This window comes from Heteronotia binoei, chromosome 5 (genome assembly GCF_032191835.1).
Source record: "Heteronotia binoei isolate CCM8104 ecotype False Entrance Well chromosome 5, APGP_CSIRO_Hbin_v1, whole genome shotgun sequence".
Lineage (NCBI taxonomy): Eukaryota > Metazoa > Chordata > Lepidosauria > Squamata > Gekkonidae > Heteronotia > Heteronotia binoei.
The window spans coordinates 109,046,124-109,061,345 of NC_083227.1; positions in this window are offsets into that span (position 1 = coordinate 109,046,124).

Sequence of the window (15,222 nt, forward strand, 5' to 3'; positions counted from 1 at the left end):
TTTCTCCATCTTTCCTGTAATCTTCCTCAAACCAGCTTTGCTGCAGCATTTTGAGAGAGATTGCCACAAATTCTGAGGTGCACAGATGTGGACTGGAAAGTTAGCATTTTTCTAGTTCTGCCCACGTCAGTACCATTTTCTGTATGTAAGTCCCTGGTAGCAGTCATATCCCCATTGGAGGACTTTTTGACATATTATAGCAGCCCAAATTATTACCAACTGTTCATCGGATTATCTGAATTTGTGGGGGAGATACACCTTTCCCCTTATATATGTGCAATGAAAGGGGCTAGATACTTTTTAAAAACTGAAAGCTGGGGATTTAGGAAACCTGACTGTTATAATGTTGGAACACTGTGATGAGAGGTCAATTGCTAACGTAAACCCTGCCCCCCCCCCCCCACCAAAAAAGCTTCCCAGTGGTACAAGCGAGGGAATGGGAGTTGTGGTGGACTAGGACATAAGAATGTGGGGAATATTTCATGTTATCAACAGCAATAGGGAAACTACACATGGAAAATACCTTACTCTGACCAGAGCTCAGCTCAAAGACTGATACACTACAATTTTACAAGGAAGCTTTTTGATGCCCTTAGAAACACACACCTTTTTCTGCATCCTGAAAAGTGCTCTGAAATACTGCTTCTGCAGGCTTACTGTATAAAAAAAAGGCTATACATGCATTCATTGATTCATTCCTGTTATCTGTTGGGTTATGAGCTCTGGAAAATTCATCTCCAATAGCTTATTAAAATAATCATTACTGAACCAGCTCCAGGACATAGGGACCCTAGGCTCCAGAGAGACTGCTGCTGAGCCTGAGTATGTGAAGTGGTGGTTCTTGGGTTGCTGCACATTTTTCGTAATGCTTCAGATTTTCTCAGTTTTTGAGTATCTACCAGTGTGTGGTTCACTGCCTGGCTGTGAGTCTTCATCCAGAGCAAAATAGTGAATTGCACTCATGGCCTTTTTCTCTTCTAAAAGCTGCATTTATCAGGACTGATGCCATAGCTTTGAGCATGATCAATATTAATCTCTATTCTGGGATTTTTCTGTATGAATGCCAGAGCAACACAACAAAGAATATTTTGGACATGGTGAAAGGAGGAATCCAATATGCAGTCTTTTTCTTAGCTATTATTTCTGACTGTCCTTTTACTGTAGTTTTACTTTGCTTCACCAGGTAGCTGTTGTACTCTATAAGCATGTCTGCCAGTTGACAGATGAAGAAACGAATTTAGAGCTCTGTGCTAAAAGCTATGAGAACACATAAAGATCAGGCTGAAATTCTTTGCCTTATGCAAATTGGTAGGAATTTTCTTCATGTACCAAAGGGACCGTTATTCCATTCAATGGTAAAACTCACCTTAAAAGTCCTGACATGCACTCCAGTTTGGGAATGTAGCTTCCAGTGAGGGCAACAGAACCAGAGGCCGTTTCTGGAGGCATCCTTTCTGCCCAAGTTTGTTTTGCAGAGAATAGAAGGTTTAGGTCATAATAGTTTAAAACAACCACCATTTCTGAGAGAATCCTCTTTGAAATGTAACCATTAATCCCAAGTGATAAAGAAGAGGGATGCAACCCAGATAATGAAGAAGGGAAGTTCCTCAGAAGTGGACCTCAATATATTTTTAAAAGTATCTTAGAACCAGTTTTTAGCACTGGGGCATGTGAAATAATAATACTGAAATGCACCCATTGGTATTTATCCCTCCTCACTGCGAAACTACAAATGCCTTCTCCCCAACTTCAGAAATTTGGAAAAGACCAAAGCTTTGACTTCTGAGTAAACTTTCAACATATACAAGGGGTTCTCTCCCCACCTACCCTCATCTTCTATAACAAATGGGATGAAAAGATAACTGATACTGATATATTTTGCATTTCCCTTTCTGGTAGCAAACCTGTGCCCTTTTCTAATGCTGCAAACAAAGCCACATGACAAGAATGAAGGTTTATCATCACCCCACAGACTAGGGTTGCCAAGTCCAATTCAAGAAATATCTGGAGACTTTGGGGGTGGAGCCAGGAGACATTGAGGGTGGAGCCAGGAGCAAGGGTGTGACAAGCATAATTGAACTCCAAGGGAGTTCTGGCCAGCCCCGTAGCCAGGATTTGAAGAATTTTGAGACATTAAAGAAATACACACCATTCAACTAATGTACTCGCCTGACTCAAAGCCAAGATCTTTGGCACAGCAATAGAAGCCTTGAGCATAACCAAAAAATTAACTCAGAACATAGACAATAAGGGCTTTTGGTTCAATGGCTGAATAAACGAAAGCACATACTGATACTATTTTTAAAAGTTTCCTTTGCTTTGAGTATATTATGGGCCAGTGCAGAATGGAAACTGATTAAGCCAGCTATATCCCCAATAAAATGCAGTATCTGAGCTTGAAAGGAATCATTTTCAGTTGTTGCCCTAGGTTTTTGAAACAGTTTCCCAGAAAAGGCTAGAAAGGCATCCCACTCGGTGGAATGCGCACGCTCTAAAGAGAAGAAGCCTCGGCTTGCCCCTCTCCGGATAAGAAAAGAGATTAGGATCGAAAGATAAGTAAATATTGAAGTTTTTGAGGTCATAATATTTGGCAGTGAGGCTAGAGAGTCAAAGAGGTAAAAGGCGTGCTCAGAAGAGAGCTAGCAGTGAGAAAAAGGGAGTATTTTGGCAAAACAGATAAGAAACGGAGGCAGTGATTAGCAGCATAGAAATGGCTGCCACTACAGTGAAACAGCTTTCGGAACAAATAGCACAATTTCAGGCTTTAATGATGCAATCTCAGAACAAGATAGAGGAAACTGTTGCTGAAATAAAAATGAAGTTAGTCAGATAAACAAGGAACTGCAAGATATTAGGCAGCTGGCCAACAAGGCAGATAAGACAGCTTCAACAAATAAGAAGGACATAATTCATTTAAAGGAACAGATTAAGAGCCTCTCTGACAGAGCAAGAAGGGCAAACCTTATCGTCCATGGTATTTCAGAAGACATTGACTCACGACACTTGGAAGACGGGATAATAAATTGGCTTTCAGAACAGCAAACAGGTGTTATGATTAATGCTGACCAGGTTGAAAGAGTTCATAGGCTTAGAACCAGAAGATCAGGAGGAGATCCTAGACCAGTGATTGTTAAATTCACAAGAGAAAAAGTGCAGCAGCAAGTGTTTTTGGCTTTGAAGAAAAAGAAGGGACTGGAATTTAAAGGGAAAAGGGTATATGTGAGACAAGACTTTTGCAGTGAGACACTGGAAGAAAAAAGACAAATGAAGCCATTTGCAGATAAACTCTTTCAGAACAAGATATTGTTTACATGGGCTTACCCAGCCACTATTGTAATCTATAAAGAAGGCAAAAGACTCACAGCAAGGAACCCAGCTGAGGCAAAGAAACTCTTGGAGAAGATGGGTTTGGACCCAGGGGAAACAGGAACTCAACCAGAGGAAGAGTTTAATGTCGATGAACCAGAGGAGGGGCCCTCCACACGTCAGGAGAAATGACAGAGGACGAGACTATAAGACATCTAAGGAGAAGGAGGAACTTCTAAAAAAAGGGAAGTACCCCATAAATAAGAGGGAGGGGATATTATGGTCTTAAGTGAAAGAAGGAAACAATAAAAGATCCAGGAGGGGGGGGAGGTGTGCCCACCTAAAGGTATAGGGAGGGTGGAGAGATCAACCCAAACGCGAGCCCTATACCAGAAGAGGGGAGGGGGGATGATGGGGAAGAGTGGGGGGAAAGGGTATGGGAGGGGAAAGGGGAGAAGCATAATAGATCTTGTTATCCAGCCAGGGAAGGGAGGGGAGGCGAATGATTATGGCTAAAACGTTGAAAATGCTCTCACTGAATGTCAGTGGACTAAGTTCAGACCTGAAAAGATATAGATTAACAAGAATGGCAAAACAACACAGTATAGATATAATGTATTTACAGGAAACACATAAGGCAAAGGATGACATTAAACCGTTGATTAAACACCCAGGGTGGAAAGTATTGGCTGAAGCAAGAAGTAGAACTAAGACGAAAGGAGTAGCAATTTTAGTACACACAAGGATTGATATTAGGATATTAGATCTCATTAGTGATAGGGAAGGGAGATATTTGTTCATTAAAGGTAGGTTTCAAAATAGAGTAATAACGCTGATAAATATATGTGCCCCAAATACAGGACAGAGGAGATTTTTTAATAAAGTTATGCAAAAAGTTCAGAAATTCTCGGAGAAGTTATTATAGCAGGAGACTTTAACATAAATATGACCAAGGAGAAGGAGGCTAGGTGGAAAAGGAATTTGGTAGAAGCGCATGAGGCCTTAGGCTTGGTTCCAAAGCCGACACATTTATCAAGTACACACAAGACAGCTTCTTGTATAGATTATATATTTCTTAAAAAATCAAATAATTGGGAGTTGAGGAAAGTAACAACCCATCCAATATGGATTTCAGATCATGCTCCACTGAATATAGAACTGGTGAGAAAAAACGAGCAAATTGGAAGGACCTGGAGATTTAACAGTATGGTTTTATTAAAAAAAAGAAAATAGACAATATATGGAAAATCAAGTAAAACAATGTTTCAGAGAAAATAAGGGAACGGTGGCCACAAATATCTTGTGGGAAGTGGCAAAGGCAGTGTTAAGAGGTCATTGTATGATGAAGGAGAAAGAAATAAAAAAAGAATGGTATGCTAACAAGACACAGAAACTCCAGGAATTAGGTGCACTGCAGAGCAGTCAAGGTATTAGATTCTGCCCTGATAGGAAAAAAAAGATCGAAGAGATTAGGAAACAATTGGACTCTATGGATTCGAGGGCATTATGGAAAAAACAAACCATGGTAAGAAATGAGTTTCAAAGAGATTCAATAAACTCCGTTAGGAGACTGGCTAATTATCTCAAGACTAGGAAAGAAAAGCAAAAGGTGGAAAGTATTAAGAGACAAGGAAAGGTCACGCAGAACCCGAGAGAAATTAGGCAAGCGTTTCAAGAATTCTATAAAGATTTATACGCTAGGAGGGATATAATAGAACATATTGAAGAAAGTGGAGAAGTGTTGGAAGACATAGATAAAGAGAGTTTGGAGAAGGAAATAACAGTTCAAGAAATAGAGGAAGTTGTGAACAATTTAAAAGTGGGTAAATCCCCAGGGCCAGACGGCTTTACTGCGGATTTTTATAGGGAGATGAAGGAGTTACTGATCCCCGAATTACAACAAGTGTTTAATGCTATATTGAGGGGAGGGAAAGCTCCCGACTCTTGGAGAATGGCTGAAATAACCGTAATATTAAACCCCAGAAAGATCCTCGGGAAGTGGGTTCATATAGACCAATAAGTCTACTTAACCAGGACTACAAAATATTCGCTAAAGTTTTAGCAAATAGGCTAAGGAACATATTACCTTATATAATAAAAGAGGATCAATATGGTTTTGTGAAGAATAGGAGTATTGCACATCCTGTAAGGAATATATTAAATGTATTGTACCATAAACATTCTGGGCAACTTGCTTTACTTAAATTAGATGTATACAAGGCATTTGATACGCTGTCCCATGAATTCTTATGGTCCATAATGAAGAAGTGTGGGATTGGGCCACTATTCTTAAAAGCCATTCAAGAGGTCTATAGGGAGGGGTCAGCAGTGATAAGAGTAAATAACGAACATACGGATCAGCTCCCAATTGAGAGAGGTGTGAGGCAGGGGTGTCCACTTTCCCCATCCCTGTTTATAATGGCGATAGAGCAATTAGCAGAAAGGATCAGGAATTCAGGGAGAATAGAAGGCTGTAGAATGGGAAAGGAGGAAATAAAAATCAACTTATTTGCAGATGATATAATCATGACAATATCTAACCCGAAAGAAGCCATTAGGGAAACGAAAATTATTTTAGAGGATTTTGAAGCCGTGTCAGGTTTAAGAATAAACATGGGAAAGTCTGAAATAATGTACTTTAATGTTGGTTTGGAAGAAAGGAAAGAGATTAATAGGATAACTAATATGGGGATGGGAGTTAAGAAATTTAAATATCTAGGGATAGAAATTTATAAAAATATTAACAGGATAGTGGAAGGAAATTATAATAAAATCTGGGAAAAGATAGAGAGGGATATGCAGCAGTGGGGGGAAAGGACGATGAGTTTGACCACTAGAATAAAGAGTGTATTGATGTTTTGGATGCCAAGGTTGTCGTACCTTTTTCAAACGATACCATTGGAGTTAGATAAGCAAAAAATGATTAACTGGAACACTAAAATAAGAGAATGGATATTTGGTAGTAGGAAACTTAGATTCCCCCAAAAATTAGCATACAATCATAAATTGGAACTTGGATGGGGAGTCCCAGATATAGTCAATTATTATGAAGCATTTCAGCTTAAGGCATTATTAGAGATAGAGAAGGAAGGGGATCAGAAATGGATAAGGTTTGAGAATGAAGCTAACAATGGGGTAGGAAAACATGGCATCGTTACGAACATGGGGGCGAAGGAACTTAATTTAAACGTGGGACCAAGGAAAAATGGGTTAAATGTTTGGAAGAAATGGCAACCGAAATGGCTGAATCGGGTATCTAGATGGGCGCCATTAGAAATGTTGATGGAAGGAGATAAGGAGCATAGGTGGAGCGAACTACTTAAGGCTAAACGATTTAGAAGGGTAGAAGATTTGTTAATACTAGATAAGTTAAAACCATTACATGAGTTACAAGAAGTCGTAGGAATACAATACTGGCTTAAGGCTACAGGATTGTATACTAAAGTTAACAAGGAAGTGGAGAAGAGTAATTTAAATGAAGAAGAACCTATGGAAAAGTTTTACAAATTAATGGGTAAAACAAAAAAAGGATTAGTAGGCATCCTATATAGGAGTATGAATTCAGGCAATGAAGGAGCAATAAGCTACCTTCAACGGTCATGGAGTTTAGAAGGCTAAATAACGTAACGAACAGGGGAGAAGATAATGGAAGGTTTAAAAAAAGTTAAGATACATAAGGTTAGAGAAATGGAATTGAAATTTTTTACCAAATGGTATAGAACTCCGGCTACTTTAGCCAATATGTTTCCTGGGTTGAGCCCTAAGTGTTGGCACTGTAAGAAAGAGAAGAGATGGTATACCCACATGTGGTGGGAGTGCCCTAAGGCCAAGAAACTATGGGATATGGTAGTGGGAATGATAAAGAAATTCTTTCAGGTAGAGCCGAGAATTAACTTTGAACTAATGCAGATGAGTTTATTAGGGAATGAAAAAATGGGGAAGAATAATCAAGATTTACTAAAAGCAATGATATCAGCGGGTAAAGCGGTAATAGCGGCAGGATGGAAGGATAAAAGTAAATGGAAGGAAAGAACTTGGCATAACTATCTCTTTGATTTTGTCCAGTCAGATATAGCTGCTATAATGTCGCAAGAAGAATCATGGGAGGAAAGAAGATCAAGAATCAAAGAAAAGTGGCAGACCTATCTGAAATGGGCGAAGGAAGAAAGGAGAGTGGACATTCAGTGGAAGCTTCAAGTCCTTTGTCCCTGGCTGGAAGAAGAAAAGGATGTATAGACAAAGGGGGGTGGGTTGGGGGGGAAATGTAAAATGGATATCAGAAACCATGTAGAGAAATGGATAATGTATAATAATAATAAAAATATACATTGAGAAAAGAAAGGCATCCCACTCAATGGCTTGGTTTCATGGGCAAACAAATGTTATTTCTCTGTGCCCACTACACCACTTAGTTCAAGACTATTCTAGTTGTTTATAATATCTCAACTTCTGCTGAGTCAATATTGTCTCAAAAACAGACAATTAATTAGCTGTAATATTTTTGCCAAGTCTTTTTGCTGATAAAATATCACAAATACACACTGATCTGGATGCTGGTTGTAATCTAGACCACACAAAAGAAATAGCTAATACATTGTCTGGTCTACTTATGGACCCATTTTGACCCAGTTACTCTGATGGATACTAAAAAGATCCTGGGATTTGTGAAGGTTTCTATTTGTGCAGTGGATCCTTGCTCATCCTGGCTGTTAAAATGAGGTAAGAACCACATTAATGAGCCCTTGATGTCCACCATCAGTCAGTCAGTAACTGTAGCACCTCCTTTTGGCTACTCAGAGTCAATTATCTCTGCTCATGACCTGAGTTTGATCTCAGGAGAAGCTGGGTTCAGGTAGTTGGCTCAAGGTTGACTCAGCCCTCCATCCTTCCAAGGTCGGTAAAATGAATACCCAGCTTGCTGGGGGGAAAGTGACAGTGTAGATGACCGGGGAAGGCAATGGCAAACCACCCCATTAAAAGTCTGCCATGAAAACGTGATGCGACATCACCCCAGATTCGGAAATGACTGGTGCTTGCACAGGGGACCATCTTTACCCTTTTACTTTAAAAATCATCCATACAGAAAAATGGTGCTACCAATTATTGCCCAGTCTCTAATCTCTCCTTTCCTGGCAACATGATTTAGAAAACAGAAGTAGGTCAAGGCCTTTTTCAGGCTATGGGGTAGAGATGACCCTGTTGCTTTCAGCTGATGGCTTAAGAACAAAGGCTGGGCTTCTGAGTTGTTCCTACTAGAGTGACTTACCTGCAGGCATTGATATAATAGATCTTGCCATCCTGTTGAAGCATTTGGAGGCAGATGTAAGTATTAGGGGATGTGTCTTGGACTAGTTTTAATCATTCCTAGCAGATCAGACTCAAAGGGTTGCTGCTGAAGACCAGTTATTTTCAGTATGGGAGTTGTCCTGTGAGGTTCCATATGGCACAATTCCCCTCCCCTCCCCATTTTATTGAACCTCTATGTAAAGCCTTTAGGAGAAATTATTCATAGCTTTGTAGCTGGATGTCATCAATATACTGATGATACCAAACTATCTATCCAAATCCTGTGGTGACATTATACAGATCTTGAACCACCATCTGACTTTTTTTGGCTAAATAGCTGAAATTGAAACTGAACTCAGACAAGATGGAACTGATGCTGGTTGGAAAGTTTGAGGTGGTGAACAACATTATACTTTCCACTTTTGATGAGGTTCAGCTGACCCCTGGCATTGAGAGCCGGTTTGGTGTAGTGATTAAGTGTGTGGACTGTTATCTGGGAGAACCGGGTTTGATTCCTCCACTTGGCCTTGGGTCAGCCATAGCTCTCATAGGAGTTGTCCTTGAAAGAGCAGCTGCTGCAAGAGCTCTCTCAGTCCCACCTACCTTACAGTGTGTCTGTGGGGAGAGGGGAGAAGTGAAAGAGATTGTGACCACTCTGGGACTCTGACACTCAGAGTATATGGTGGGATATAAATCCAATAGCATCATCATCATCTTACTTGTTTAAGAGCAAGGCAAGAGACTTTCGGAGCTGCATTGCCATTGCCCACCTCTGGCAATGCCTGTTTTGGTTTAATATGAAAAATGTACAATTTGGGAACTGAAAGAAGAGTAAGCTACAAGGGCTTTGTTAGTTCTGAGAAGCAATGCAGAAAAGATCTGAGTGTAAATGGTCCATACACATCCTTCAGGTCCAATTTCTTCATGCAATTTCACCTTGTGTTTTTTGAAATTTGAAAAAAAATTAATCCAGTTCAGGGCTTTATCTTCTTTCAAAATGCAACTAGGCCAGATAGAGGCCATTTAAAAAGATTTTAGGTTTCTCATAAAAGGCAGCGTGACTACTAGGCCACATCAGGTTCCCTTTTAAAGAGACTAGGGTTGCAGTGCATCTTGCTTTCAGCCACTGGTAGCTGGTGCATCCTTAGATTTCCATAGGGTAAACCACAGCTTCTCTCTAATTATAGGGGGCACCTGATTTCTAGTTTGCAAGGAAATCCAGTTTGTCCCAGGATCTAGTTAGGAGAAGTTTAACTAGGAGGATATAACAAGGATTGCCTTCATCTCAAGGTAGCCTTTTAAAAACTGTAGCCAGGTAGAGGCAGGATCACCTAGTCGCCTAAACTTTACCAGTCTACTACTACCCCAACCCAAAGGAGGACAGGTTAGGGACCAAAAACAAACAAACAAGTTTTGGTGGGAGGGTTTTTAAAAAGAAGTCAGGGCACCTGTTGGTTCAGAGTACAGTGTAGTGAGGTTTCTAAAAAAAACCCCACTCTCAGTTCAGGTTGTGTGAGACTGGTCAAAGGTGATATGAGTGATAGGCAGCAGAAGAGGGGCCCTGGGAGCAAGGCCAAGGAGAAGACTAGGGTGGAGGGGACGGGGAGGACCCAGGTTTTCCCCCCACACACCTGTGCGTAGGGCCACTCCACAGCTGCCTTCCAGCACTCTGACCTCTGGCCGGAGTGTGATGAAGAAGAAGGCCCGCCTTGGGCCCTTCATCGAGGCTGCTGCTGGGGCGCCCCCAGCAGAGGTGCCATTAGGTGCTGGCACTGAGAGGTGCTTCCATCTCCGCTCAATTCCCCCCCAAGTGGCCAGCCCCTCCTGCCACCCCGAGACACGATGTGTCTGCCCCGAGCACCTCACAGGAGGTGGCTCCGGACACCCAAGCTGCCGGTCAGCTTGGGCATCCATACACCTCCGAAGTCTGGAAGCATTTCTGACTTACAGAGGATACATGCTATGCGCAGTGCCAGTTGTGCAGGGCCTGGGTCAGTCGTGAGTGGGACCCTGCCCACCTGACTCCAGGGGGATGCGGAAGCACCACCAGGCGGTGCTTCTTAAGAGGGAGAAGCAGGCTGGTGCTGGGGTGCCCAAGTGGCCAACACCACCCAGCCAGGAGGTCCGTCCCATCGCAACTACCTCCAGAGCTCTCCAGGAGAGTTCTATGACAAGGCAGGAATGCCAGTCATCTCTGCCTCAGATGTTTGGTGGGGGTGGCACCCGTGTGCCAAGAGGGGAAATCAGGTACGGCAGGAGGGTGATCACCTGGAACCTTGCCAGGTCGGTCGCCCATGGGCTTCCGTTTTCAGTGGTCAAGAATCCTGGGGTGCTAGGGTTGCTCAAGTACCTGGCACCCTGGTACAAGGTTCCTGCTAGAACCACCATTAGCAGGACCATTGTGCCATCTGTTTTCAGGGTGACCAGATCTATGGTGAAGGAGCCTTTGTCCCATGCTGCTGGGGGGACTGTTCATTTCACCTCAGATACCTGGAGCTCCCAACATGCGTTCGAGGGGTATCTCTCCCTGACTGCGCATTGGTGGCAACCCAGTGAGCTTCAGGGTGGGGGTGGCAGTAGCGGCAGGCAGAGTCAGGGTTGCCAGGCTGGCTATTGCTGGGCCTTGCTGCATGCTGAAGCACCACACATGGCGGACACTCTCAGAGCCATCCTCTCATGGCAGTTAGAGGGCTGGGTAGGCTTTGTGGTGACTCACGGTGGCTCCAACATCAAGGCAGCTGTCCAGCGTCAGGGCCTAAAATGCCTTCCTTGTGTGGCCCACCTTCTCCACCTCGTGGTTAAGGATGCATTGGGCCAGACTAAAAGCCAGGATCGTCGGTATTTAGCCGCAACCCATGAGTACCGACTTCTGCTCCAGAAGTGTCGGCACATCACGGGTCACTTCTCACGCAGCAATATGGACTCGTGTCTGCTGTGTGAGAAACAGACACTGACAGGCAAGCCAGGGCACCGCCTGATCAGTGACGTCAGCACATGCTGGAACTCCACCTATGCCATGCTGGAGTGCATGGTGGAGCAGAGAGCAGCCCTGGATGTTTTTGTCTCTGAGATGCGGGTCTTTCGGAATGAGAACCGTCTCACCCAAGAGGATTGGGTGGTCATTTCTCAGACTGTGGAGGTTCTTGGGCCCTTAAAGTCCCACACAGAAAGGCTCTCGTCTGACACAGTGAGCATCACACTGGTTGTCCCCATGGTCCACATGGCCCATGGGGACCTGGCTTCATTTCTAGTGCCAGCTCAAGGCCGTGCAGACATTCTTCCAGCAGTGCGCACCCTGGTTGTTAGGCTGCAGGAAGGCCTTGAGGCCCACTTTTAGACTTTCACCCAGGATAAGGTCTACATGATGGTGACCATGTTAGACCCGCACCTTAAGGGCACGATCGCTGAGCGGGCCAACGAGCTCAATCGCTGGCAAGACGAGCTCTCCCAGAAGGTCAAGCGCTGCAGAGTCAGAGCGGGCCTAGTGCCGGTAGCTGAGGAGGAGGGGGGTGGAAGCAGCTCATCTGCCACTTCCACTGCTGTTCATCCCCAACTTCACCAGCTAGGCAGTGTTTCCCACCAGACTCACGCCAAGAAGAGTGCCGAGATGACACTCATAGGGCGGCTCATTGGCCCCTCTGGGAGCGGTAGACCCAAGAGCGGAGACAGGTGTGGCGATGGTGAGGGACTATCTTTCGGAGCCCAGCAAGTCACAGGAAATGCCTCCTTTGGACTACTGGATTGCGAAGGAGGGGGTCTGGCTGGCCCTCTCTTCTGTGGCCAAGGCATTCCTCTCATGCCCACCAACGAGCATGCAGAGCGAGCGCATCTTTTCGCAAATAGGTGACATTGTCTGCCCACATTGCAATCGCCTGCAACCCTGGACAGTTGAGCAGTTGGTCTTCCTGAAGGTCAACTTGCCTCTGTTCGGCTCCCCGAACGTAGACTTTGAGAGTGAATGAAGTGAGCACCTACTTGTGCCTGAATCCTCTCTTGGTCCGCCGCTCTCCCACTAAACATAGACTAGAGTCCAAAGACAGCCCAAAAACTCACTCACAAATTGATTCGCAGTACACCCCCCCACCCCTCATCCATCCCCAAACCAAAGTGAATGCTGGTTTAAAATATGCAAAGCAATCCAAATTTCCCCAGTCCCCATCCACACATGCCTACTAATACTGAAAGGGCCATTGCAGCCCCCAACTGTAACCAACAGCACCCACAGGCCCAGCCCCAGTTTTTTTTTTCAGGGGCAGGAGGAAGAAAGAGGGAGGTGCCAGTGATGATGACAGGCAGCCAGCAGACATACCAATGCTGAGGTCCCTCTAATGGGACAGTGATAGCTGGTGTGTTGCTGCTGAGCTAAGAGAGAAGGAATGGTTCCCTTCCCCTCACACAATCTGAGGCCCTCCCAGTGATCTTCCTCATTTGGGGTGCAATGCTGGCTCGCCTTCTTGTGGTGCACCCTGGGTATCGTAAAAAAGCCTGGACCAGCCAACCATCCATCACTCAAGGTAAGTCTAAGTGCTTCTTGCTTTGTGTCAGATACAGAATGATGTGGAGCTAGGTGTGGTCCACCGCTTTTCTTGTTTGAGAGTTGTGTTGTTTGGGGCAGGGCTGGAGAGCTGGCATCTATAGATTGCATGTTCTGTGGCAGGGAAGCTGGCATCTGGGAGAGAGACCCAGAACCAGCATGCTTGTTGTGCTTGGCCAGCTCTCCCCGCGTTGTTTGGGGCAGGGCTGGAGAGCTGGCATCTGTAGATTGTGTTCTGTGGCAGGGAAGCTGGCATCTGGGTGAGAGACCCAGAAGCAGCATGCTTGTGCTTGGCCAGCTCTCCCCATGTTGTTTGGGGGAGGGTTGGAGAGCTGGCATCTGGGTTTGCTGCAGCCAGGTCTGCAGAGCAGATTGTGTTTTGTATGGCACTGATGTTGGCAACTTGGTTTATATTGGTTCCAGGCCAGCAGGGTTCATAGAGTAGATAGATGGATGTAGTGCATTTGGGTCCTATAGAGATTTTCTGGTGTGAAGTTAGGTTTGGCTTTGGGTGCCCCATGAATTGGACCCCCAGTCCAATTTTTTTTTTGGCTTTGTGGGTTTTGTGTGGGACAGTGCCCTGAACCTGCACAGCAGTTTGGGGGGCTCTCCTCAAAACCCCCTGCTCCCCACAGTCACTTTCCCCACGACAACTACAGTGGGGGAAGTGGCTCTAATTGGTTTTTTCTCACCATTGGGAACAGTGTTCCTTTTGGGGTGCCCACAGATGGGTGCAGACTTTTTGGGCCAGGTTTGAAAATGAAGGGTTAGGTTTGAAAATGAAGCTAACAAAGGGGTAGGAAAATTTGGTATTTTTACAAATAAATGGACTAAAGATTTTAAATTGGATACAGGACCAAGGAAAAGTACATTAATGGTCTGGAGAAAGTGGCAGCCAAAATGGTTAAAACGAATATCTAGATGGTCGCCTTTGGAAGCTTTGGAAGAGGAAGGCATATACTATAGATGGGGGGAACTTCTTAAACAAAAAGGATACAGTAGAGTACAGGATTTGTTATCTGCAAATATCTTAAAACCATTTCAAGCTTTAGAGGAAGCAGTAGGTGCAAAATATTGCTTAAAAGCTGCAGGGTTATACACAAAAATTAAAAAGATAATTGAAAATAGTGATATAAATATAGAAGAACCGCTAGAAGAGATTTATAAATTAATGGAAAAAACCAAAAGAGGATTGGTAGGTGTAATCTATAAGAAAATGATCTCAGATGAAGAAGGAATAATAGCCCATCTCCAAAGAAAATGGAGTACAGAAACTCAAATAACATAACAAAAAGCAAAAAAATTAATGGAAGGAATTAAGAGAATAAAAATACATAAGTTTAGGGAAATGGAGCTAAAATTCTATACCAAATGGTACAGAACCCCAGCCACCTTAGCCAACATGTTTCTAGGATTAAGCCCAAGCTGTTGGCACTGTAAAAAAAAAAAAATGAAAGGATGGTATACTTACATGTGGTTGGCACTGTAAAAAAAAAAATGAAAGGATGGTATACTCACATGTGGTGGGAATGTCATGAGGTTAAAATAGTATGGGAAAATATAGCAAGAATAATAAACAAGCTCTTTTGAGTAAAGCTGAACATACATTTTGAATTGATGTCAATGAGCATCCTAGGTAATGAGATAATAGGGGAAAAGAACCAAGATCTATTAAAAGTGATGATACTAGCTGGTAAAGCAGTAATAGCAGTAGGGTGGAAAGATAAAAATAAATGGACAGAAAGAACCTGGCATAATTATTTGTTTGAATTTGTTCAGTCAGACATAATGGATATAACGGAACGAGACTTAATCTCAACTATATTGAAAACTCTACCCAGTATTTACAAGCCAATTAAGATGATTTTGAGACTGTAAAAAGATTTGAGTCTGGAAGGTCTGTTAAATGCTATCGAAGAGGAAGCAGCCTCCAGATCTGGGGACAAGGACACTGAACAAAGGAATAGCAATTTTAAAGCACATGTTTCAAATGAGGGAACATGGGCACCATCTCGTGGCCATAGAAATAATAGCAGCCAAAAATTTTTAAAGCAGAAGGTGTCAACCAGAAACCCTTACAAGTTTGTGGTGTGGGT